This window comes from Triturus cristatus, chromosome 1_1 (assembly GCF_964204655.1).
Source record: "Triturus cristatus chromosome 1_1, aTriCri1.1, whole genome shotgun sequence".
NCBI lineage: Eukaryota > Metazoa > Chordata > Amphibia > Caudata > Salamandridae > Triturus > Triturus cristatus.
This window is the reverse complement of record NC_140579.1, coordinates 144,018,632-144,044,159: the sequence shown is the minus strand read 5'-3', so window position 1 is coordinate 144,044,159 and position 25,528 is coordinate 144,018,632. Positions and strand designations below refer to the sequence as shown.

Genomic DNA, 25,528 nt, shown 5'->3' with positions numbered 1-25,528 from the left:
TCGCTGGAGGTGGTGAGGCGGAGGGTGCTCTTGTGGGCAATGGCGAGACCCCCTCCTGGGTGGTTACGGCGGTCTTTCCTCTGGATCTTGTATCCGTCTGGGATAGTGGTGCTGATGTCGGGGGTGGAGGATGCGTTGGTCCAGGTCTCTGTGAAGAAGGCGCTGTCAGGCGAGAGAGTCGAGTAGGTTCCAGATTCCCATGGAGTGTTTGTGTACGGAGCATACATTGAGGAGGATGCATTTTCGGGTGTCACCGATGCGGGCGTCGATGGTGTTGGAGGCCTGGGTGGCAGTGAGGGTCAGGCGTCAGTGGAGGCAGAAGAACTGGCCGTAGATCATGTTCGGCGAGGCCTGTTGGCATTCTCTAAGTCTTCCAGGGTTGAGTGCGAGGAGGGTGGTGGTGTTATAGCGATGGCTAGTGGGAGGTCCAGGGTTCCTGGTGGTGGCCGTGGTCGGGTCACGGACAGGCGCAGACGGGCTTGCCTTTGGCGCGCCTTCCGCGTGCCAGCCGCGTGACCGCTCAGCGGCCAGCAGTAAGTAGGGGAGGTGGGAGGGAGGAGAGGCTGGGAGGCGGTAGCGGGGGAATTCCGGAGGGGAGGGGCCGCAGGGGCAGCAGCGGCGAAAGGAACAGGCAGGAACAAGAAAATAAAAACATTGGTGGAATTAGAGCACGACACAGATGGGCACAATAACAGTGGCACAACAGGGAAAAATTAAGAAAAAAACGGCTGAGAAAAGTTATGGTGGTTGCACCGGACCTTCAAAACTGACCTCAAATCTCTTCTTTTCCAAAGACACTTCCAGAACGAATTCACCCCTTTTCATGTCCCGCAAGGAAGTTCTTTCATTATTGTAAACTTGTGATCTATGTCTGTACAATCTTGTGTTTTTTTGTGTTTTTTGTCTATTGTTTTATTTGACCTGTTCTTGTTTCTCGTTTGTTTCTGTAACGTGTAAATATGTATGACTATCCTCATGTAACCTACTTGGTTCTATTGTGAAGCGCTCTTATTTATTTATTTATTTAATGCGTTTTTATAGAGAGCGGACTTTACCGGAAGGTGTCAGAGCGCTTCACAATAGGAACAGTAATGATACATGAGGAGAAAATTACAAGTGAGCATGTTACAAAAGCAAACGTTATGTTACTGTCAATCACAACACTCTCCTTAACACCCTTCAACAGAGAATGGGCATGGAGGGCACTGTGCTCAAATGGTTTGCCTCCTTCCTCTCTGATAGATCCCAAATGATCAAAATAGCGAACAGTCTTTCATCTCCTTTGGCGGTCGGTCAAGGTGTTCCTCAAGGCTCTATACTTGCACCCACACTGTTCAATCTCTATTTAGAACCGTTGGGAAATCTCCTGAGTAAATCCGGGATCCACTATCATCTATATGCGGACGACACTCAAATCTCCACTCACGATCTCTCCTTCCTAAGCTCTACTCTCGACTCCATTCAAAACTGGATGTTAACTCATCATCTGATCCTGAATCCCTCCAAAACTGAATTCCTCCTCCTCTCCTCCTCACTTTCTCCTCCCCCAGTGCATTCATGGATGGATCAGATTAATCTACTGAACAATAAACCCATCATTGTCGAGAGCGCAAAATCCCTTGGTGTCATACTCGACAAAAAACTCAATCTACTCTCCCACATCGATTCCATTGCAAAGTCTGCTCGATACCAACTGCGCCTTCTTTGGGGGATTCGTCGCTTCTTCCCGGAGCACGACCTTAAAACCCTGGTCCAATCGCTGGTTCTCTCCAGATTGGACTACTGCAATTCTCTTCTTACTGGCCTCCCCAAATCCCACCTGTCCCCCCTGAAGTCTGTTCTCCATTCAGCAGCTCGCTTCATATATGGGGCCAAAAGAAGCGACCACATCACACCCATTTTATCCACCCTCCGGTGGCTTCCCATAGAGGCAAGATCTATCTACAAGACTGCCTGTATCACCCACAAAGCCTTGCACTCCTCCTCCCCTCGCTACCTGGCGGATAAACTGAAACTCTCTGGAGGCTCAAGACCATCACGTAATGCAGAAAATGTATTGCTTGAACCTTCCATTTTCAAGAAGGAAAGATCGATGGCCCAATCCTTTTCAGGCAACGCGGTGAGAATCTGGAACTCACTTCCGCCTCAGCTCCGGACCACCAGCTCTTCCCAGGCCTTCAAAACTGACCTCAAAGCTCTCCTCCTCCAAAGACACTTCCAAATTTAATTCACGCCTTCTATTTTCTGAAGGAAGTCCTTCCATTATAGGAAATTCTGTTCTCCATGCCTATAGAAGTGCCTTCCCAGTGTGTTTTTGTGTTTTGAGTGTCTGCCATTTATTGCAGTATCATACTTGTACTTGTATTTTGAACGCTTTTGTAACATGCACACTTGTCACTTTTTCCTTTTGTCAACGTATCGTTTGCTACCTCTTCTATTTTGTGTGTTTTTGATACATGCACAACGTCCACCACTGCCTCATGTAACATAACTTTTGTTTTAGTGTTTTGAGTGTCTGCCATTTATTGCAATTTTTATTTTTTACCTCTACGTGTACTTTGTATGCTCTTTTAACCTGCACACATCACTTTTTCCTTTTGTAACGTATCGTTTGCTACCTCTTGTATTTTCTTTGCTCTTGATACTTGCACAATTGTCACTATCGCCTCATGTAACGTACCGTTTGATTTTGTAACATGCTCACTTGTAATTTTTCTCCTTATGTATCATTACTGCTCCTATTGTGAAGCGCTCTGACACCTTCGGGTAAAGTCCGCGCTATATAAAAACGCATTAAATAAAATAAAATAAAAATGAGGCAATAGTGACAATTGTGCATGTATCAAGAGCAAGCAAAATGCAAGAGGTAGCAAACGATACGTTACAAGAGGAAAAAGTGGCGTGTACATGTTATAAAAACGTACAAAGTACAAGTATAGGTATAATACTGCAATAAATGGCAGACACTCAAAACACAAGAACACACTGGGAAGGCACTTCAATAGTTCTATTACATTGCATTAAATAAATAAATCACCCCGATCTAACATGGCGGCCACGTTTGCGTAGATCGATTACACGGTTCACAGCTTTTTTCTGTTTCTACAGCACTTGACAGCAGCTCCACGCAACCGGCGTGTCAGTAACCTGTAGGGCGGGACTTGGGTGCTGAAATGGGAAGTCGACCATACGTATTTCCTCAAGGCCCTGTTCTCGTCCGCCGTTGGCTGCCGATGCCCGGAAGAGGTGAAAGCCAGCAGCGATTGGCCGAGCAACGTTTGCTCGACAGCGGGTGCTTGTTTTTGAAATTTTGAAACTTTGGTGCGGAGGGTGGAAAGGGGAGGGGAGAGGCTGAAGTGAGCAGGAGGAGAGAGTCTGGGAGAACAGAGGATCGAAGCCTGGGAGGGGGAATTGCGGATCGCAGGGGGAGGGCAGCAGGGGGAGCCGAAGGTGCCTGGGCGTGAGGGAAGAGGGGGACAGAGCCCGGGAAGCGGAGCAGCAGTGCCCGGGGAGCAGGCAGAGCCCAGGACACCTACTTAACCCGAGACTCAGCAGCGATCGGAGGAGCGTAGACGTTCACGCCTGGAGGTAAGGACTGAAAGATCAGTGCCTGTGCATGACTGGACAACCCCACAGCAAGTGTCAGTGAGACCTACGTTAGCTTCTGTGTTCCTGCAGGAATTGCGCACATCAGAGGTTCATAATCTTGCAGTTCTAAATAGGGAGGTTCATTAATGTTGCAGGCATTTGGTTCTCTCGCAGTGCCTTTCAATATCTGCAATCTGGCACCTAATGCAGGAATTGAGCTCCTCACTGGTGATGACTGCCTGTAATCTGAGGTCAATGCTAGTGCTGGCACGGAGCTCGTCGCTGGTGATGTCTGCCTGCTATCTACCAGCTAGTGCATGCATTGGGCTCCTCACTCGTGACATCTGCCTGTAATCTGGGGGTCAATGCTAGTGCAAACATTGAGCTAGTCACTGGTGTCATCTGCCAGTAATCTAGCAGCTAGTTTAAACAATGAGCTCGTCATTGGTGATTTCTGACTGTAATCTGGGGGCCAGGGCTAGTAATGGCTAGTGCAAACATTGACACCTCACTGGTGATATCTGCCAGTAATCTGGGGGTCAGTGCTAGTGCAAGCATTGAGCTCGTCACTGCAGTTATCTGCCTGTAATCTAGAGACTAGTGCAAGCATTGAGCTCGTCACTGGTGATATCTGCCTGTAATCTGGGGGGCAGTGCTATTACTGGACTCGTCGCTGGTGATATCTGCCTGTTATCTACCAGCTAGTGCAAGTGTTGAGCTCCTCACTGGTGACATCTGCCTGTAATCTGGGGGTCAGTGCTAGTGCAAGCATTGAGCTCTTCACTGCAGCTATCTGCCTGTAATCTAGCGACTAGTGCAAGCATTGAGCTCGTCACTGGTGATATCTGCCTGTAATCTGGGGGACAGTGCTAGTACTGGACTCGTCGCTGGTGATATCTGCCTGTTATCTACCAGCTAGTGCAAGTGTTGAGCTCCTCACTGGTGACATCTGCCTGTAATCTGGGGGTCAGTGCTAGTGCAAGCATTGAGCTCGTCACTGCAGCTATCTACCTGTAATCTAGCGACTAGTGCAAGCATTGAGCTCCTCACTGGTGACATCTGCCTGTAATCTGGAGGTCGTTGCTAGTGCAAGCATTTAGCTCGTCACTGCATATATCTGCCTGTAATCTGGGGTCAATGCTAGTGTAAGCATTGAGCTAGTCACTGGTGTCATCTGCCTGTAATCTAGCGACTAGTGCAAGCAATTGAGCACGTCACTGGTGATTTCTGTCTGTAATCTGGGGGGCAGGGCTAGTAATGACTAGTGCAAGCATTGCGCTCGTCACTGGTGATATCTGCTTGTAATCTGGGGGTCAGTGGTAGTGCAAACATTGAGCTCGTTACTGGTGATATCTGCCTGTAATCTAGCGACTAGTGCAAGCAATTGAGCACATCACTAGTGATTTCTGTCTGTAATCTGGGGGCCAGGCCTAGTAATGGCTGGTGCAAGCATTGGGCACTTTACTTGCGATTCTGCCTGTAATCTGGGGTCCAGGGCTAATAATGGCTAGTGCAAGCATTGGGCACCTCACTGGTGCTATCTGCCTGTAATCTGGGGATCAGTGCTAGTGTAATCATTGGGCTCGTCACTGTAGATATCTGCCTGTAATCTAGCGACTAGTGAACGCAACTGAGCTCGTCACTGGTGATTTCTGTCTGTAATCTGGGGGCCTGGGCTAGTAATGGCTAGTTCAAGCACTGGACTCGTCTCTGGTGATATCTGCCTGTTATCTACCAGCTGGTGCAAGCGTGGAGCTCCTCACTGGTAACATCTGCCTGTAATCTGGGGGTTAATGCTAGTGTAAGCATTGAGCTAGTCACTGGTGTCATCTGCCTGTAATCTAGCGACTAGTGCAAGCATTGATCTCGTCACTGGTGATTTCTGCCTGTAAACTGGGGTCCAGGGCTACTAATGGCTAGTGCACGCATTGGGCACCTCGCCGGCGATTTCTGCCTGTAATCTGGGGGGTCAGTGATAGTAATGGCTAGTGCAAGCATTGGACACCTCACTGATGATATTTACCTGTAATCTGGGTGTCAATGCTAGTATGAGCATTGAGCTAGTCACTGGTGATTTCTGCCTGTTATCTACCAGCTATTGCAAGCATTGAGCTCCTCACTGGTGACATCTGCCTGTAATCGGTGGGTCAATGCTAGTGTAAGCATTGAGCTAGTCACTGGTGATTTCTGCCTGTAATCGAGCAGCTAGTGCAAGTATTAGGCTCCTCACTGGTGACATCTGTCTGTAATCTGGGGGCTAGGGCTAGTAATGGCTAGTACAAGCATTGGGCACCTCACTGCTGATATCTGCCTGTAATCTGGGGGTCAGTGCTAGTGTAAGCATTGAACCCGTCACTGCAGATATATGCCTGTAATCTAGCCACCAGGGTAAGCATTGAGTTTGTCACTGGCGATATCGGTTTGTAATCTGGGAGTCAGTAGTAGTGCAAGCATTGAGCTAGTCACTGGTGATTTCTGCTTGTAATCTTGGGGTCAGTGCTAGTGCAAGCATTGAGCTCGTCACTGCAGATATCTGCCTTTAATCTAGCGACTATTGCAAGCATTGACCTCGCCACTTGTGATTTCTGCCTGTAATCTGGGGGTCAGTGCTAGTGCAAGCATTGAGCTCGTCACTGGTCATATCTGCCTGTAATGTGGGGGCCAGGGCTAGTGCTGGCAACGAGCTCATGGCTGGTGATATCTGCCTGTAATCTTCGGGTCAGTGCTAGTGCAAGCATTGATCTTGACACTGGTGGTAACTGCCTGTAATCTAGCGGTTAGTGCAAGCATTGGGCTCGTCACTGGTGATAGCGGCCTGTAAAGACGCGGCTAGTGCAATCATTGGGCTCGTTACTGTAATCTGGGGGTCAGTGCTAGTGCAGGCAATGAGCTCATGGCTGGTGATATCTGCCTGTAATCTTCGGGTCAGTGCTAGTGCAAGCATTGATCTTGACATTGGTGATAGCTGCCTGTAATCTAGCGGCTTGTGCAAACATTGATCTCATCACTGGTGATACTTGCTTGTATTTTGGGAGTCAGTGCTAGTTGCAGGCATTGGGCTCCTGACTGGTGATATCTGCGTGTAATCTTTGGGTTAGTGCTAGTTCTTGCACAGGGGTAGTCACTGGTGATACCTGCTTGTGATATGGGGGGGCAATGCTATAACAGGCATTGAGTTCCTCACTGGTGATACCTGCTTGTGATTTGGGGGGCAGTGCTAGTACAGGTATTGAGCTCCTGACTGGTGATATCTGCCTGTTATCCGGGTGTCAGTGCTAGTGCAGGCATTTATCTTGACACTGGTGAGACCTGCTTGTGTTCTGGTGGTCAGTGCTAGTGCAGGCTTTGAGCTCCTGACTGGTGATATCTGCTTGTAATCCGGGGGTCAGTGCTAGTGCAAGCATTGATCTTGACACTGGTGAGACCTGCTTGTGATCTGGTGGTCAGTGCTAGTGCAGGCTTTGAGCTCCTGACTGGTGATATCTGCTTGTAATCCGGGGGTCAGTGCTAGTGCAAGCATTTATCTTGACACTGGTGAGACCTGCTTGTGTTCTGGTGGTCAGTGCTAGTGCAGGCTTTGAGCTCCTGACTGGTGATTTCTGATTGTAATCTGGGGGTCAGTGATAGTGCAAGCATTGAGCTCGTCACTGGTGATATCTGCGTGTAATCTAGCGACTAGTGCAAGCATTGAGCTCGTCACTGCAGATATCTGCCTGTAATCTAGCGACCAGGACAAGCATTGAGCTTGTCACTGGTGATATCTGTTTGTAATCCGGGGTCAGTGCTAGTGTAAGCATTGATCTTGACACTGGTGATAGCTGCCTGTAATCTAGCGGCTAGTGCAAGCATTGAGCTCATCACTGTTGATATTTGCTTGTAATCTGGGGGGCAGTGCTAGATCTGGCACTTGGGTAGTGACTGGTGATATCTGCCTGTAATCTGGGGTTAGTGCTGGGACTGGGCTTGTCCTTGGTTTTATCTGTCTGCAGTCTGGGGATCACTAATGGTGCGGGAAGGGCTCTCTCGCCTGTGGTTTTCTATGCCTGTACTCCGTGGCTGGTGCTGCTGCCAGCATTGTGCTCGGTAATAATTTTTTATGCCTGTAATATGAGGTCATTGTTGGCACATTAATTGTCCTCGTGACTGCTTTTATATGGTGCGATCTGGAAATCAATAATGAATGATTTGTAGAGCGCTGCAGCTTCCCAGACAAGGACCTTCCAGCACTATGTAAGCAGAGCAATAACCAGCCAAGAAATGTGCAAGTTGGATATTTAAAAAAAACCTCAAGTTTACAGCTGTTTTTGAAACAATGTTAAGAAGATGATACAGAGGGTAAATCGAAGCTTGAGCCTCACCCTAAGAGAAATGTGGAGCGACCTCCTTTCCTAATCTTTTGAGCCATCGAAATCTTTTAAAGAAGCAAATTAGAAGCTTTCATTGACCTCCTTAGATGTTAGTGAATAAGTCTGTCGTTTAGGGAGTGTTTTTTTTTTTTTCTTTTCTTCAAAGGCTTTCTCAGCACCAGACTTTTAAACCAGACCATCTTCTGCACAAAACCCCAGTAAGCAGTTTCCAGCAAGGGGTGATTGACTACTAGCGTGGCATCTTGGCCTAGCTGCTGCCTTTTGTAGCGCCTGTAGCCGGGGACTAAGTATTGAGGCGGTCAAAGATATAAAGCGTTTGTATAGTCTAGTCTGGCAGTGATGATGAGTGAATGAACATGCAAATGTTGTCTGGTAGAATATCAAATATTTTTTTTTTGAGTAATTAAAAGTGAAAACTAACAGTGGTCACTGCGAGAAGGAAAAGAGAGGTCCGAATCAAATTTGCATCCCAGATTGGAGTTAGACGGGTCAGGTGGCTCTCCTAATTCGTTATGCTACCAGACATTGGACCATACAGAATGTGTTCCCTGTACTCTGTGCTTTATTGATATGCGTCCTAGAATCAGACACTATTCCATTTTCATGGAGCAGGTCCGTTATACGCTTTTGTACAGAAAAAGGTTCGAAGAGGGATCCAAGCAATTATCTCCTCTCTTAAAGCTGAAGGAACACTCTTCACAAAATTTAAATCAGATAATATATATGCGTGGGCTACAGATTTTAAATTAATTATTTTTAATCAATCTGGTTTTAGACCTGGGTGCACAATGGTTGACAATATCATTCCCTTAAACTTTTAGTAAGTATAACTATAAAGAGAAATCTTACTATATTAAATTATTTTTCAGCAACCGATAAAGTTTATTCGGAGAAATCTATGGGAAAAATGATCAAAACTGGGAATTAGTTTTTATTACGTTTTCTAATATCTATGCATGATACAAACTGACTTCCAGTCAAGTTAACAAAGTTTCTTGTCAACCAAGATACTGACAGCAAACGGCCTCGACCAAGGCTGTATATTAGCGCTGCTCCTTTTCTCACTATATAGCAGATTTATCATCATTCCTAAACCGCAGTGACACTCTCTAAAGGTAGGGGGTACAGCAGTCAGATACTTGGCCAATGCAGAGGATATTATTTTCTCTCTGACTCCATCAGGTCACAATTATTTAACTTGCAGACATTCAGTTCGGAAAATGATCTACAAGTCAATCCTGGAAGGACAAAAATCAAGGTTTCTGGCAAATCTCATAACAGTCTAACCATTGAAGTCAATGACAATATATTGGAAGAAGTTGCGACATAATTACTTGGGCTTAGATATTTAGTTTACATGGTCAAGCCATATTTTAAACATGAAATGTAAGGCTCAAGTTATTGTCTAATTAGAAGATTTTCAAACGTGCAATTTGTCAATCGTTATAGGTGATCGTCTGAAATTAGTTCCCTCTCTATTATATGGATCAGTAATCTACAGTTAAAACATTGACGATCTTACTAAAATATATATTTAAGAAATAGAATGTTTATTGAATCTCCACTCATCTGTTCCGCACTGCAATATAAGATTGGAACTATCTTTCTCATCGATAACTTCAAGATACTTTTCCACAGTGCTAAATTACATCTGCTGATTGTATGGTGGCTGATGAGGATTCATTAATAATTTTGATATACAAGTGATGACACTTCTAAACTGGGCTATCATTGCAAATACCTTGCGTCCACTACCAGTCCGTATGAAATTGCCTCGCCTTGAGTGTAAGAATTTGATAAAACAATCTCAGGAAGCATGCCAGAGCAGTTGACTTGATGACATTTGGGAAATATAGAAATGCACATTATACAATAGTCATACCTCTGCATAAAACAGGATTACCTAACTTGTAATTTCTCACTGTGTCAATTTGAGGGTTCTAGTAATTCAAATAGTTTCCCATCCAAGTCCTGTCATCTGTTTGGTTTTATGGAGGAATCTGTTGAACATATTATTTGTCTGTGTCCTGGATCTTATGGTTGGGTGACAATGCAGGGTCTAGCAATTGTGCTGTACGTCTCTTGAGTTGTCAGTATAGGGCTGGGTCTGTCTGTTTTTTGTGTGTGTGTGTATAATATATGTACATATGTATTTTTTTTTTATTGTTTATTGAATTTTATAATAAACGGACAAAACAAGCATAGGGCTACAAGCTCTACACAGCGGAATCGACAATGCATATAGTTCCAAAATAATATACAGTGCAGCCAGGAAAAGCAGGGGAGGAAGAAGGGACTGGAAGGAAAAAAAGAACCAGCCACTCAGCGTGATGTAGGAGTTATACAGGCAGTAATACCAATAGCAGTAGCGTCATCAATAACCTCAGGTCAAAATGGCGTCGTATGACACAGCACTTATAGGGAGGTCAAGCTCAGCGCAAGGTGGAGGCGCCTGGGTGGGAGGAAGTGCTGCTCCCCACCCAGTCGCAATCAAGGGGAGTCTGGATCAAGCATTCCGAGAAGCAAGAGCATCCGCTTCATCAGCCGTGCTCTCCCGTGCCACCACGTAGGCTACAAGGGAGGACCAGATGTCCTTGGAGCGGGACCAGACAGGCATGCGCTTGGGTGCAACGCCTGTGATCCGTGCAACAGTGTCGGACATCAGACCAGAAAGGTGGAACATTAGGGCACTTGCATGCTAAATGCAGAAAATCTTCTTTGTGTGCGGCGCACTCAACTCGTGGCATCCACCTGCCTCATCCTGTGTAATTGCACAGATGTATGATACTGTATGCAGAAATTTAAAATTAATTAAACAGTCTATAATTTGGGGGAAGGGTCCCACATTTGAGAGTAGCAGAACTTCCACTGATGGAGATATCCAAAGCAGCGGACCTTGTTTGGTGAGCATACTGATCGGCGAAGTTGCCTGCATTCCAGCATAAAGGCGTTTGACACGCCTGTGCATAGACTGGTGGCATTACGTAGGGAGGACCTGCTTGGCACTCGTAAATTCCCCCTAGCGCCTCAGTGGGACACCATGGTTTTGAAGCTCCAGGAAATGGTCACTAACACAGGGGATCCGAGAACGATGCCTGGGGCTGATACCCGCAGTTCATCCCCCACCGGCAGGGGTGTTGAGTAATGCTGACTTCCAGACTGATATGATCCTTCTGTTTCAGAACTTCATCGTCACTGGGTCCTGATGGATTTGGGCCCCCCTGGCTACACTAGACACGGTAGCAGGTCTCAAGCGACTCGCTTACCCTTCCTTGAATTAAGTTGTCCTCCTTTTGTTGTATTGTTATGTCCCCAGTTTGGTTCAAACTGCACTATATCTGAACTGTTCACATGCATGCCTTCCGATGGTAAGACTCCTCGCCATCGATACGCCTTGTCTATAGACACTGCCGTACGACTTCTTGTGGTCACTGTGATACACTCATCTGTCTCTTCTTTGCTGTTGGGTACTAAACTCTGTACTGTTGGCAACCACCTTTTATTGACGTACGAGCACTGCTTTGTTTGTATGCTTAAAATGTGCAAAATGTTATTAAAATTTTTTTTTTTTTTAAAAGCACGGTCCGGACTGGATCCTGCTGCAGGAGACACATTTCAAAGGCTGAGACTGTAAATATTTGTAAGGGAATGTTTTTCTGGTGGATGTAGAGGCTTCCATCATGGAGTTGCTGCACTATCAAATAGTCCCCACCCTCTGTTTACAGTGCTCAAAACCTGGTTAGACCTGGTGGCTATTCTGTTTTTAAGGAACAGGAAAAGTACACTGTATTTAACATGGATGCACCACTGCAACTACAGAAAATCAAGCACAAGATAGGCTCTTTACAGTTGGAAGCGCCACCATCCATACGCATAGTTGGAGACTTCTTTAATGATGAGTCGGATAACTAGACAGCAGAAATTATAAAGTACGACTAGCGAGGGTATCTAGGGTTTGATCTACCAGTGTCATATGAGAGAGATTCATGGAATTAGCACAGTTTATGGGGCTCTCGTTTCTGGAGAGTGAAGCACAGCTTGGACCGGTATGGTTCATATTTGTGGCCACATGGATCCCTGTCTAGTTTGGATGACTAGTTTGCTCAGATAAATGAAATGACCAGTATCTTGGCTTTATGTTGAGAAATGGGACTGAGAATAAAAAACATGTTAGATGAGCATGGCACTCTCTTTTACACAGCTGATCCAATTATCTCAGTCCCTGAATTGCTTGACCCCCTCCTTTAGTTAGGATAGGATTTTCTGTACTGGATCAACTGGTCAATCTTCACCATCCTGTATTTAACTGGTAGACTCCGTCCTCCGAGCATCATTATAGAGTGTCTTTTGGTACCTGGCAATGGAGGTTAATGTGCACAAACAGGCTTTCCTTGAACACATGGTGGAGCGGTGCCCTCCAGCTTTTGCATAGATGCCAAAGACTGTGTACAGAGATGATATTGCTAATAGGACCAGGCATCATCTTAAGACTGATACTCATGCCTAAAGTATTATATGAGGATGTGATCGTAATCCACCCGCACCCCAATTCTACCCCTACACAAACTAGGATTCAACCAAAAAAGTGCCAGGGGAAACAAAAAAAATGTTAAATATAATGCACAAAAATACTTAGGCATACCAAGTGCAATGAAGGGGAAAAGACGTGTAGTGATTCTACATGCGAATCGTCTAATCTAATGATAATCATTAAAGATTTAAAGGAATTTGTGACAAAATCACTAAACACTTTTTCAACTAGGATAGAGAAAATGGAAAAATGCTTGGATAAATTGCTCGCGGCCCAACCCTCTACTGCCCTAGGGGCTGGTACGGCACCCCAGAGGCCAACAGGTGGTTACGATCGAGTAGAGAGGGAGGGCTCGAGCGGAACTGTCGTGCGGCCCGATACGGGCGCACTAGCAGCTTTGGGGCAAAATGGTCATCCGGACTCGTCTAATCACGGCTCCACGACTACTACTATCAGTCCCTTAGTAAATGGCAAACCTTCCAGGCATAATGAGTCGGGTAGGGCAGGCTATAACCCCCTTGATAGACGGACGGGGGGAGAAGATGTCAATAAGATGGCGATTAATAGAGCCCAAACACTTAACCTCCCTCCGGCTGCAACACCATATACTATCATCCTAGCCAATGTACCCAAACTGGATCCGGCAGCTAATGAAACCTGGCCTGCCTTAAGAAATAAAACCCTAAATTGGTTGGGAAACAGGACTGGTTTAACAAATGCACTCTTCGGGGAATTTAAAATGGTGAGGCGAGTGGACTGGGTTGGAACTAACTGCAAACCGTATAAAGGAGACTGTATAGTATTATCGTTAGGTTCACCAGCTCTTGTTAATGAAATCTTGTCAAGATTCCTACATCTGAACCTTACTAGCACTAGTATCCAAGTCCGCCAGTTGGACTTTTTTTACCGCTTGCCATTTAAAAATCCTGTTGAAAACCAAGGCCTGCATTGTTGGAATAAGGAGGGCCCTTACCACAATTTAGTTGTCTCAAATAGATTTGCCCCTTTATCTACCCTAGACGAGAATGAATGACCACCAACTAAAAGTTTACAACCCCTGAGGGTGCCTTCCTGTCCTACTAGCACAATATGGGGTGCACCAACTTCACTGGACCAGTCTGTGCCGGAACAAGTGGACGATGGAGGCAGCACCCAAGCTAGTAAAAATATCACTTTGGGGACTACTGTGGATCTTATTGACCATCATGCTGGGATTTGTAGTATTTGCTTTTGGAATGTGGCAGGCCTAAAGCAAAAAGTGAATGACCCCGCCTGGCTGGACTTTGTTAGCAATTTTAATATCTTATGCCTACAAGAGACCTGGGTAATCGACGGAGTCCACATTAATGGCTTTAAAACATACCACACTCCTGCTATTCGATCATCTTTTGGCAGACCAAAAGGGGGGCTTTGTGTATATGTGTCTAACTTGTTGGGGGTACGTAATATAGATATGGTGTGTGCAGAAATTTTTTATCAAATCGTCTTAATTCATATGGATCTGTGTACTGTTTTGGTTCTGATTAATTTCTATAATAATGTGGAAAAGGATCAGTTGGGGTCTGTATTAGAAAAGCTTAGTAGGGATATTAATAACCTAAAATTAAGAGGTGACATAACTCTAATCCCCATTTGGGGTGGTGACTTCAATACTAGCTTGTGCCCACTTATAGATGCGGGTAAATGCGGCCTAACTCTGAATAAGAATGATCCTCCAGTCCACTTTCAGCACACAGCCAAAGGTGAGCTCTTAAATGAGCTCATGTTTAAATACGACTTTGGCTTCTCTAACTGCTTATGCACGCCCAAGGTGGATTTTGGCCATACATTCATTGGTAGAGGTGCCAAATCAATCATTGATTTTATTCTTACCCCCAATCACCACGCTAATTATGTGAAAGGTTACAAAATTCACCAAAATACCATGAGTGATCATTTGGCCATCAGTGTGAACATAGCCGTCGCTAATAGCGCGTCTCGAAAATTATGTACCAGTATGGCATGGTTGCAGAATATTGAGTTGGGCAGGAAGAATGGCTATGCCATACGCTGGGCTAACCGGGACCCTGCAGAGCTCAACAATGAAATAGTTTCCAAGGCAATAGATCCAATTACAACATGTCTAAGTGATAACCCGTCGCATGATGATGTTTTAAAAGCTTTTGACTGTATCACCGAGGTTGTGAAAAGCACATTGTCCAGGGAATGCAGAGGTACAGGTAATCCTAGGAAGGGATGGTTCGACCAGGATTGCACCAGATGTTATTCAAATCTGAAGAAAGCTCTGCATAGACCCGAAAGAGACAGTAGTGAGATTAGGGCCTGTAGGAAATTGTATAATGACGCTAGAAAATCCAGGGTGAATAAATTGAAAGACAATGCTTGGAGAAATCTATGCGAGGCCGCCGAGAGTAAAGACAGCTCCAAATTTTGGTCGGCTGTGAATGCCCCATTCTTAGTTAATAACCTGGAAGAACCAACTATGGAGGTGGCAATCGACGAGAGAACCTGGCTAGATTTTTTTTCTCCAATGTGTATTCAATAGAGGGTGACGGGGTGCCCACTGACGAGGAACAAGATACTGCTAGAGGGAAACAGAAATTCAGGCCTGTCAACCTTCATATTTCACTTCAGGACGTCAATGCGGCAGTGAAGGCCAGTAGTGGAGGCAAGGCCGCGGGCCCAGATGGGATACCTATAGACCTCTATAAATCAAACCTTGAGGTGTGGGGTCCCATCCTGACAAGGGTCCTACAAGCCTGTTGCGAAAAAGGCTTTATTGAGACTTGGTCAGAATCGATCATAGTTCCCATTTTTAAAAAGGGTGAGCGAGGGAACCCCGCCTGCTACCGTCCAATATCCCTGCTGGTCTCCCTTATGAAGATCGCCGGTAGAATTGTCCTAGATCATTTACAAGCATGGGTAGAAGAAAACTACATTTTAAGCAATGTGCAATATGGTTTTAGAGCTGGGTTAGGTACTAATGAGCAGATCCTGAATCTCAGTATATTAATTGGTAAATATACACAGGCAAAGACAGGGAAACTCTACCTGGCTTTTGTCGACCTCACAGCCGCTTTCGACTGTGTAATACATGATAAGCTGTGGGAAGTCCTTAATGCGTTAAAAGTCGACCCTGTGATAATACTTTTTTTGAGACAGCTGTATTCTGGCGCAAGGGCAAAAGTCCGTTATGGATTGAAGGGCGAGTGTTCTGCATTTTTTAAGGTGGAGAGGGGCGTCAGGCAAGGTTGCGTTTTGGCACCTCTCCTGTTCTCACTCTATACGAACGCCCTGGAACAGGAGTTGGTGTCACACACCAGGGATCCCCCGAGGGTACACGCACGCCCGATAGCCTCCCTCCTTTACGCCGATGATGCGGTGCTCATGGCTCGTACACAGGTTGGCCTCCAAAGGGCTCTTTCTTTTTATACGAGTTTTATGGATAGGCTGGGCCTGAGGTTAAATGCTAAGAAAAGTTTTGTCATGGCCTGCGGGGGGACCACTAATAAAGCCAGAAGCTATCAGGCGGGTGGAGATAGGGTGGAAAGTACTGACCGGTTCAGCTATCTGGGCGTCCTTTTTAACAGAACCGGCACATGGACCGCAGCAGTCAAGGCCAGAAGCCTACTTTTTATGAAGTCCATCGCCGCTTTAAAAAACTTCTCGAAAAAACTGGGGAAAAGGCCGCCCGTAATATTAATAAAAATTTATCAAGCGAAATGCGTCAGCACAGCCATTTACGGGGCGGCCATTTGGGGCTTCCATGATTGTGCTTCGCTACAATACATTGAAAATGGGTTTTTAAGGTATATCCTGGGGGTTCCAGTTAGCACTTCAGTTTTTAACTGCCACAGCGAGCTCGGAGTAGTTTATATCTCTGACTTAATTAAAATCCAACCAATCTTGTTATGGCACAGAATTTGGACTTCAGTTAGCACTGGCTTAAATAGGGACATTATTATGGACGCCATGAGTTTGGATAATGTGGATAAAATACCCTGGCTCAAATATGTCAAAAAGTTCATGCATGATATTGACCGCCCAGACTTTTATTTTTTACCTGAAAATATGAATTCTTTTAATCGAAAGGACCTCAAAAAAACTTGCATGTCTCACTTAGAAGAAGTCAGGCTAGCCCAAGAATTGAATAAAATCACGGTGATTAATCACCAAATTATTACTGTAACATGCGAGATCCAACCATACCTAGCATGGGTTGCAGGAGGGTATGACAGATATTTGCTATCCAGATTTAGATTTGGGTCTTTTTATCGCCTAACCACCCACCCTAAAATTAATGATTGGTCGAGGGAACTTTGCTGCTGCCCATGCGACAATATCTCACCGCAATCTACTATACATGTCATTTTATTTTGTAAATTTTATATTAATGAAAGGCGTAGATGGTTGATTCCCTTTTTAAAACAAGGTGGATGGAGGCAATGCCGCCCTGCACTCATGTATTTACAGAAGCTGGAAAATTGTTATTGCATTGGATCAGTGTTGGGTTTTTTAAAGGGCGTGTTACGAGCTAGAAAATGTGTAAATAATTAAATTTTTAAATTCGACACAGGTTGGAATCAGTCAGGGCGACATTATTCGTTCATGAAACTTTCCCTCTTTTGGATCAGATGTATTTTATGAACATATTTTCATCATCTCTCACACGTTCTGCATTTACAGTATAACGATGTATTTTATATGTAACCAATGCTTCTATTCTTAGCTGTTGTATTTATTAATATGTTTGCTTTTATGATTTTAATTCTCAAAATCGAATAAAGCTTGGTTTGATTTGATTTGATATGTTTAAGTAAAAACCCTCTTAGAGGTTCGAGATGCCTTCTTCTGGAGTGTTGAGGCTGAATGGTGCTCCGTGTGGTGGCATGGTGTGACATTATGTTGAGTGGTCTATATCGATGGTGTTGCACTCCCCAACATTGGGCTATAACCCTGGGCCTCCCACCTCTTCATGGTTAATGAGTAAATGCATGCCTTGGGTGTGGCTCTCTTGCTGTCCCTAGACAGGCTAGTTGTAGGGGGATAATGCATACCGTTTTACCTGTATGGTGGCAGGAGGGTTCATAAATGGCCTGCTTTGAAGCACTGTAATTCATGTTTGAGGTAAAGCCACAGTACTCCTTGTCTGCATAAGGATAGTCACAATGGCTCTCTGTAAGTAGGTATCCTATTGAATGCCGACCGGGCCAGTTTGTCTATATATAACACCTTCAATGGTGCATTTGACTGTCAACACTGCCTTAATGCCTCTTGGGAAAAAGGCCTACCTAGCTCAAGAACCTACACAGGGCCTACTGTCATGGGAGGAGACTCTTCAAGATTAAATGCTTGCAAAGGAAGGAAAAAGTACTTTTATGCACACTGTCTGGGGGGTGCATGATCATCCAGGCCTACTGGGACAGGATAGTCAATTAACTCTACACTATGAACCCTCTGATGCCACCAAACATAATGTTCGGTTTAGAAAACTGTGCTTTTGTTGCAGTTACCACACACACATGCACACACACACACACTGTCTCCCTTTTTAGCTACTAGATGCTGGTTTTTGACTCTTGACAGTGCACAGAGACCAGCTAACCAGACCTCGTGCCACTGTGCTTTACCTAAAAGAAGGTGTTGTCTGATTGTGCTACAATCGGCCAAGGACTTTAGCACCACTGTAAGTCCCTTGTAAATGGTACTCCAGGTACCTAGGGCAGGGGTATTAAAGAAGGTCCCGAACGGCAGCAGCATATCTTTTGCCACCCTAAGGAACCCGCACACAAATTCCACACAGACTGCCAGTGCAGGCTGAGTGGCATGGTGCAAATAATGAGTGAAAATACGACGTGATATACTCCTGTGTGTCACGCCTAAGTCAATGCAGAATATATACAAGTCACCCCTATAGCTGACCTTGAGCCCTAAGGCAGGGTGCCTTATATTCTATGTGAGGACATATCTGCACGAGCAGATATGCCCGTGTGATATCTACTTCTACTGCTAGATATTGCACGTGAGCAGGGAAACCATCTTAAGATATGTACTGGTCACTGGTCAAAACAGGTTCCCCAGCTGCTTAATGGCTTCACTGAAACCTTTGATGTTTGGTATTAAAACCTCATAGTAATAAACCCACCCTGATTCCAGTGATGGGTTTATTAATACATGCACCCAGAGGGTACCTTAGAGGTACCCCCTGAAACCTCCCAGCGCTCTAGTGTGCTAGCCAACTGATTCAGTCCAGCCTGCTTCCACAGTCTAGTTTCTGACCCCCAGGGGTGAAAGCCTTCGCTCACAGGAGATCAGAAACAATGCCTGCTCTAAGGAGAGGCGTTATCACCTCCTCCCACAGGAAGGGCTGATAAAGTAGCATTTCAAAGCAGGCGCTTTAAAGAGCCCACCATCTATGAGAAGCAAATCTGGCTTCTCTCACAGGAGAGGAATTTGACCCCCTTTCCAGAGCCCCTTGGAACCAGGACAGGTGAGTAAATTAGCAATGCAGGAGGCGTGTTGCACTGTCAGGTTGGGCACACCTTTAGGTGACCTAGTTTGAAGTGAACACAACATTAGAAATTTCGCCATATTCTGCGTTGTGGAATTAGGAATTCTGGGACAGGGTGATACTCACTGTAGGAGAGTAGGGTCTGCTTTCTATGTTCACCCCCACTTTTTGCTTTTGCTTTACTGGTTTTCGACTTAGATGTGGCTGTGGGCCTGCTAATCAGACCCACAGCCCTGCTGTTCTCTCTCTAAATTGATACTATGTACTTTAGGTGCATAACCCATTTGGATAGGATCACCTTATTGGCCCCTGTACAGTGTACCTTAGGTACACAGGGCATAGGTGTACCCTAGGCCTACCAGGGGCTGCAGCATGTATTATGCCACCCCTGGCCTGGCCTTCCATTATGACACAACTGGCTGATCACTCAGCTGGGGCAAGGTTGTGTAATCACTCTTTGCTTAGGTATAGTATTCCTATACCTAACTTACATATAGACACATGTGTACCTATCAGCCACTCCTATGGCAAGCCTTAACAATCCTGGAGGCAGAGTGCTTGGTAACATGTGAGATGGTGCTCTAGCATGAGCTGAGCCTGTCTGCAGCTTTCGGAACCATGTCCTTATAGCTGTTCTATGATATGGCCTACCATATACTCTTAAAGTGCCTTATAATCTTAAACGGTTATGGTAACTATGGTTTGGCTTTATCAAAACATGTCGTGTAAGGTGTCTAACACTTTGGAATAATACCCCCATCCCATTTCTGGGGATGATGATATTATCCCTCCCTTCTAGAGGGAGAAGACATGTTGTAACCTACTTACCCGGTTAAAGTTAACCAGAGCCCCAGCATCACAAAATGGATGCTGCTGCCACAGACACGAGTCTGACTTCCTGCTGCTGGGAGTGATCCCGGCAAGGAAGGCTAGGACAAAAGGTTTCCTGCCTTGGGAGGTGCGAGCACCACCCCAGACAGGCCTAAGTGTATTGGGGCAGGGAGGGATGAAAAGAATGAGACATGCCTGGGGCACACAAGGTGTCCCGTGCATAGTCCAGTTCAAACCGGTGCTGGGGCACTCCAGCCCCAGTCCTGGCGCGAAACTGGACAAAGGGAAGGGGGTGTAACCACCCCCTCCCAGGTCCCACCCATAAGGCGTGACCTAGCAGGTAACCCAGCCCCCCAGATTAGTATAAGAGTGGTAGCTGGGCCCCAGGAGATTAGATTATCCTGAACCTGCAACTTGAACAGAAACTCTGGACCTTCGACATTCGACGAAAGAAGAAGACTGAAGAATCTCCCTTGTGGCCAAGGAGTGGCTACCCTGTGCAAACAGGCACCATCAAGAGACTACCCTTTGCTTTGCTGAAGTTCTACGAGGGACCGACTGCAGAGCCCGACCAGAGCCTTGACTTCCAGACTTCTCCGACCCTGATCCACATCCACAGCCGAGCTGATATCCATGGAGGCGACGAGAGACGTGGGACCGGCTACCTGGGAAAAGTGGCTAGTATCTTCCAGCGCAGCTTCTGAGGCACCCTCGAAGTTGTGCACCGGGGATTGAGAAGCGCCAAGCACCATCTGCACCGAAGATCAGCCCCCCACACTCCACGAGTCCTGCGTGGGGCCCTTCTGCATTTTCCTGCTTGCCACGCCTGTCCGGTTGCTTGCCCGTTGGCTAGTGGCCTCTGTGACGACGCATCCTGAAATCTTCACTGCTGGTTTGGCTCCTCCAGACTGGCTCCCGCTTCCTTGCAAAAGAGAAGCACCCCAGACCTTCCTGGTCTGCACCAGAAGCAAGTCCTCCGTTCTTCGTGGGTTCCGCTTGCCAAGGCTTGGTGAGTCCTAGTTCAACTTCGACACCGCCAACAGCAAGAGCCTTCGTGGGACAGCTCGCCTCCTGGTCCTGGTCGTCCTCGACGTCTCCTGGTCCCCGTGGCTGCAGCGACAAGCTTCACCTTCACCTGCAATCTTCACGACATCGCCTGGTTCCTTCCTGGTTCCACGTGGTCACTGGCTAGTGACCTTGACTCTGTCCCTTCTGCTTGCAGGTCTCCTCTCTTCTTGATCCCAGCCTTGGGATCCACCGGACACTCTTCACTGACTGCCTGTCAGCAACTTTCCTTCAGGCATCCATAGAAGTCCACGACGAAACCTGACGCAAGTTCACACCTATGCACCCGCAGCCCGTGGGCTAAGTAACTTGGGTACTTCGGTACTGACAAGGGTAGTGACTATCCTAGGGTCTAGTTTCCGAGTCTCGACTCTCTAGCTGCTTCAGAAGTGTCCTTAAACTGCTAGTAATTCTATCGACTTTTACGCATTACGCGTGAGTGTTTCCACTCTGCACCTGAATCCGTGGGCCTCCCACTTCCTAACTGTTGCTAGTGTAGTGTAGCCCCAGCGATTCCCTAGGCCTAGGCCTATCCTATTTCCGTGACAGTGGTCCTTATACCACTTCTTTAGTATATGGTTTGCGTGGCCCCTAGGGCCTAACTGTATTACTTACCTGTGTGACTTAATGTATGCATAAATAAGACTGTGTTGTACTTGCCTCTAATCTCATAAAGAGTGCTGAGGGTTTGTCTAGAATAAATACACTTTATTTTATATATATATATATCTGTTGTGGTGTCCTTTCATTTGGTATTCAAGGGATTATATATGGTATCACAGCTGGCTTCACATGCCATTCAGAGTTTAGCCTAAGACTGCTCTTGTCCATGCTACCACTAGGATAGCTGGTCTATAAGGTTGACTTTACAACCAATCACCATGAGGGTTTTTTGGACTGATATAAGGTGTACACTAGAACTAGTGACATCATACATCAGGCCAACTTCTCACACTCACTTCCCACAAGAAATGGTCATCTAGGGGGTGTAGTGACCCTAGGGGTAAATAGCCTATTGCCTACTACCCCTCAATCCCCTTAATGGCCATAATTGAGTATTTAGGGGACCCCCTGATGCCAGGACCTCAGATTTCTATGGACCTAGAGAAGGAGTGGACAAGAAGAGTCCTGTCACAAGAACCGAGGAACAACGGCTGGCTTGGCGCCAGCCTGACTGTTGCCCCTAACAATCGTGAAAGAAGCAGACTCGTCTTGCCGCTATGCAGTCTCCAAGAAACCTGGAGGGCTGCCAGTCCAATTGCCTGAAGAAACTTCCTTGGAGTAGATGAGCTACTACACTGAAGCCGCATGCACCAAAGACGCAAGGTGCGGTCCACCAAGTTGCTTCTTCCCAGGAAGAGGACCCTGTGCTCCTGAAGGTTCTATCTGTCTTCCCACAGAGTGGGATTACACCAGGACGTATACCCGGGTATCACACCCCTCGCAGCAGCCAGTACTTGTTGTGCCCAGTCCGGACACCAATGCTGAAGAAGACCGACCTGCATGTCAAAGGACTTCAGGGACAGTGAGACCCACTTTGTCTGTGGCCCAGCTATATTGTTTGTTCCTCCTGCAGTAAAAGACCAAGATGTGAGTCTGTGACCGCCCCACCTGACTCCTCAAAGCACCAATGCACCCGTGCTCCAGAGCCAGAGTCCAAGGGAGGTAATGATGCCAGTGGGGATCCCAGACCCACAAGAGCTAAGCCCATGCTTGGGTTTGCCCGCACTGGACTTCCAGTCACTGCCTCAAGCCTTTTTCTGCAGGCCCCTCCAACCGTGAGAGACTCCTGCACTGGAATCTGACCCCAAAAGCACTGCACCCGAGCCCCACAGCCCGAGGAGAATTGGGCCAAGGGGGTCCCTGCGGATCATAAGGGTTGAGCCCCCTGTGGGTTCTTACGGACTGGTCCCCCAGTCCAAACTTGCAGCCTTTTTGTAACCGGACTGTTCTCCCATTGAAGTGAATGAGATAGTTGATGCCGTGACACACCTCTGCACCAGTATGCCCCAGAGCTTCCCGAGGTGACCTGTTGTTGTGGCCTTGGACCTTGCCCCATACAAACCTTAAGTTCAGAGGAGCAGTCCCATACATTGCTGAGAAGTGCCCGAAAGCAATACATGTTTTTCCTCCATAGGATAAGATAACATTACTGATCCAGAAATTGCACTGTCTATTTTTGAAAACTGTAAAAATTCATAACTTGAAAAGTACTTACCTGATCTTGGTATCTAAATTTACATAGAAGTACGTGTTATTTTTATAAATTGATGTTGTATTTCTTTTGAGTGTTTAATTTATTGCCTCTGAGTACAACAAATGCTTAGCACTACCCTCTGATAGGCCTAACTGCGAGCCCACACGACCAAAAAAGAGAGCATTTGTTGTGTCATTTGTGCCTCTGTAATTCCTCTGGCATTCGCCAGGACTCTTTACATGGTGTAACTCACTTGCTTACCTACACTAAGTACCACACCACAGGCCAGGCCCTGGTGCTGTTAATGTCTTGACTACCCTGTTGTAAAGGGTGCTCTTTGGCTTGAGAAACCATGCTGGTGAAAACCAAACCGACCTTTACAAGTAGCCTCTGGTGCTGACCTTCAGGATAGTGTGCCCCGTCCCTCTGCAAACCAGTTAAAGAGTCCGAGATTTAAAGAAAATGTCTGCTTTAAAATAGCTAGTAGTTTGACGTCTTTATAAACAATCGCAATGGAGCGCACACCGCTAGACCCTCCTCCGGGTCGCCCCAAGGGAAGCTGGTACATGAAGTTCCTGAGTGGTTCACCCCAGTGGGTGCAAGTAAGTACTTGTTTGATCTCTAGACCCGATACATGTCCCGGGTTTTAAAATATCGCCCGAGACATGGCTCGGGTTTCGGGATAACTTCCCTCCTCAGTAGAGAAAATAGTTAGGGGTGGAAGAGAGGGCCGCCAAGCAACCGTCGAAGGCCTCAGTGCCCGCACAGGCACGCAGGTGCGTCGTCCAGGAGCTCGTCAGCTCAAAGCTCGAGAGAGCCATTTTTATAAACAATCGCAATGGAGTGCACACCGCTAGCCCCTCCTCCGGGTCGCCCCAAGGGAAGCTGGTACATGAAGTTCCCGAGTGGTTCACCCCAGTGGGTGCAAGTAAGTACTTGTTTGATCTCTAGACCCGATACATGTCCCGGGTTTTAAAATATCGCCCGAGACATGGCTCGGGTTTCGGGATAACTTCCCTCCTCAGTAGAGAAAATAGTTAGGGATGGAAGAGAGGGCCGCCAAGCAACCGTCAAAGGCCTCAGTGCCCGCAGAGGCACGCAGGTGCGTCGTCCAGGAGCTCGTCAGCTCAAAGCTCGAGAGAGCCATTTTTATAAACAATCGCAATGGAGCGCACACCGCTAGCCCCTCCTCCGGGTCGCCCCAAGGGAAGCTGGTACATGAAGTTCCCGAGTGGTTAACCCCAGCTCCCTCGAGCTTTGAGCTGACGAGCTCCTGGACGACGCACCTGCGTGCCTGTGTGGGCACTGAGGCCCTTGACGGTTGCTTGGCGGCCCTCTCTTCCACCCCTAACTATTTCTCTACTGAGTTATCCCGAAACCCGAGCCATGTCTCAGGCGATATTTTAAAACCCGGGACATGTATCGGGTCTAGAGATTATCAACAAGTACTTACTTGCACCCACTGGGGTGAGCCACTTAAGAACTTCATGCACCAGCTTCCCATGGGGCGACCCGGAGGAGGAGGAGGAGCTAGCGGTGTGCGCTCCATTGCGGGTGTTTATAAAAATGGCTCCCTCGAGCTTTGAGCTGACGAGCTCCTGGACGACGCACCTGCGTGCCTGTGTGGGCACTGAGGCCCTTGACGGTTGCTTGGCGGCCCTCTCTTCCACCCCTAACTATTTCTCTACTGAGGAGGGAAGTTATCCCGAAACCCGAGCCATGTCTCAGGCGAGATTTTAAAACCCGGGACATGTATCGGGTCTAGAGATTATCAACAAGTACTTACTTGCACCCACTGGGTTGAGCCACTTAAGAACTTCATGCACCAGCTTCCCATGGGGCGACCCGGAGGAGGAGCTAGCGGTGTGCGCTCCATTGCGGTAGGGTGACGTCTTTCATCAGGTTGTAGTAGGTTCATTGTTTTGATGGCAGCAGGTAATAGTGGTGTTTGTCTGGTATATTTTTAGGTCTCGCTGAGCCAGCGCATGCGCTGCTCTGCGAGAAATTTAGTGTGCGTGTTTTCAAAGTGCTACCACAGCCTTTTTTTTGGTGGCCTAGCGCTTGCATTCACGCGAGCGTGCACGCGCGCAGCCGCCACCTGTCTTTTCTATGTCACGGGTAATTAAGTGCATTGCGATCACTTTCACTTTCGGCGGCCGCGCGGCCAATGCTTTTCGCGCGCGCTTCTTAAGGAGTTGGCAGTGATCTACTAAACAAGTCCATTTGCTAATAACATAACCAGACAGACTGGATTTATCAATCCTTGATTGTAATTTGTGTCCTGAAAAGCAAATATGCTCACGGTGTAAAAAGAATTCGGATTCTCATTACAATAAACGTTCAAGCCTTCCTGCGGTCCCTTTAAGAATGCAGGGGGCGGTGCTAAGGTGTCTACTGTAATTCAGTTTAACACGAGGAGGAAGCAGCACGGATGTGGA

General features: G+C 46.7%; 1 protein-coding gene across 1 annotated transcript in view; it reads left to right on the top strand.

Annotated features, from left to right (window-relative positions):
• Positions 1–3,320: 3,320 nt before the first annotated feature.
• The window catches only part of KIFC1 (kinesin family member C1), a 149,537-nt gene continuing 127,329 nt past the window's right edge, over positions 3,321–25,528 (top strand). Inside the window, exon 1 of the mRNA XM_085623557.1 lies at positions 3,321–3,588. The gene's annotated coding sequence lies outside the window, so the exon portion shown is untranslated. The remainder of the gene's footprint in view (positions 3,589–25,528) is intronic.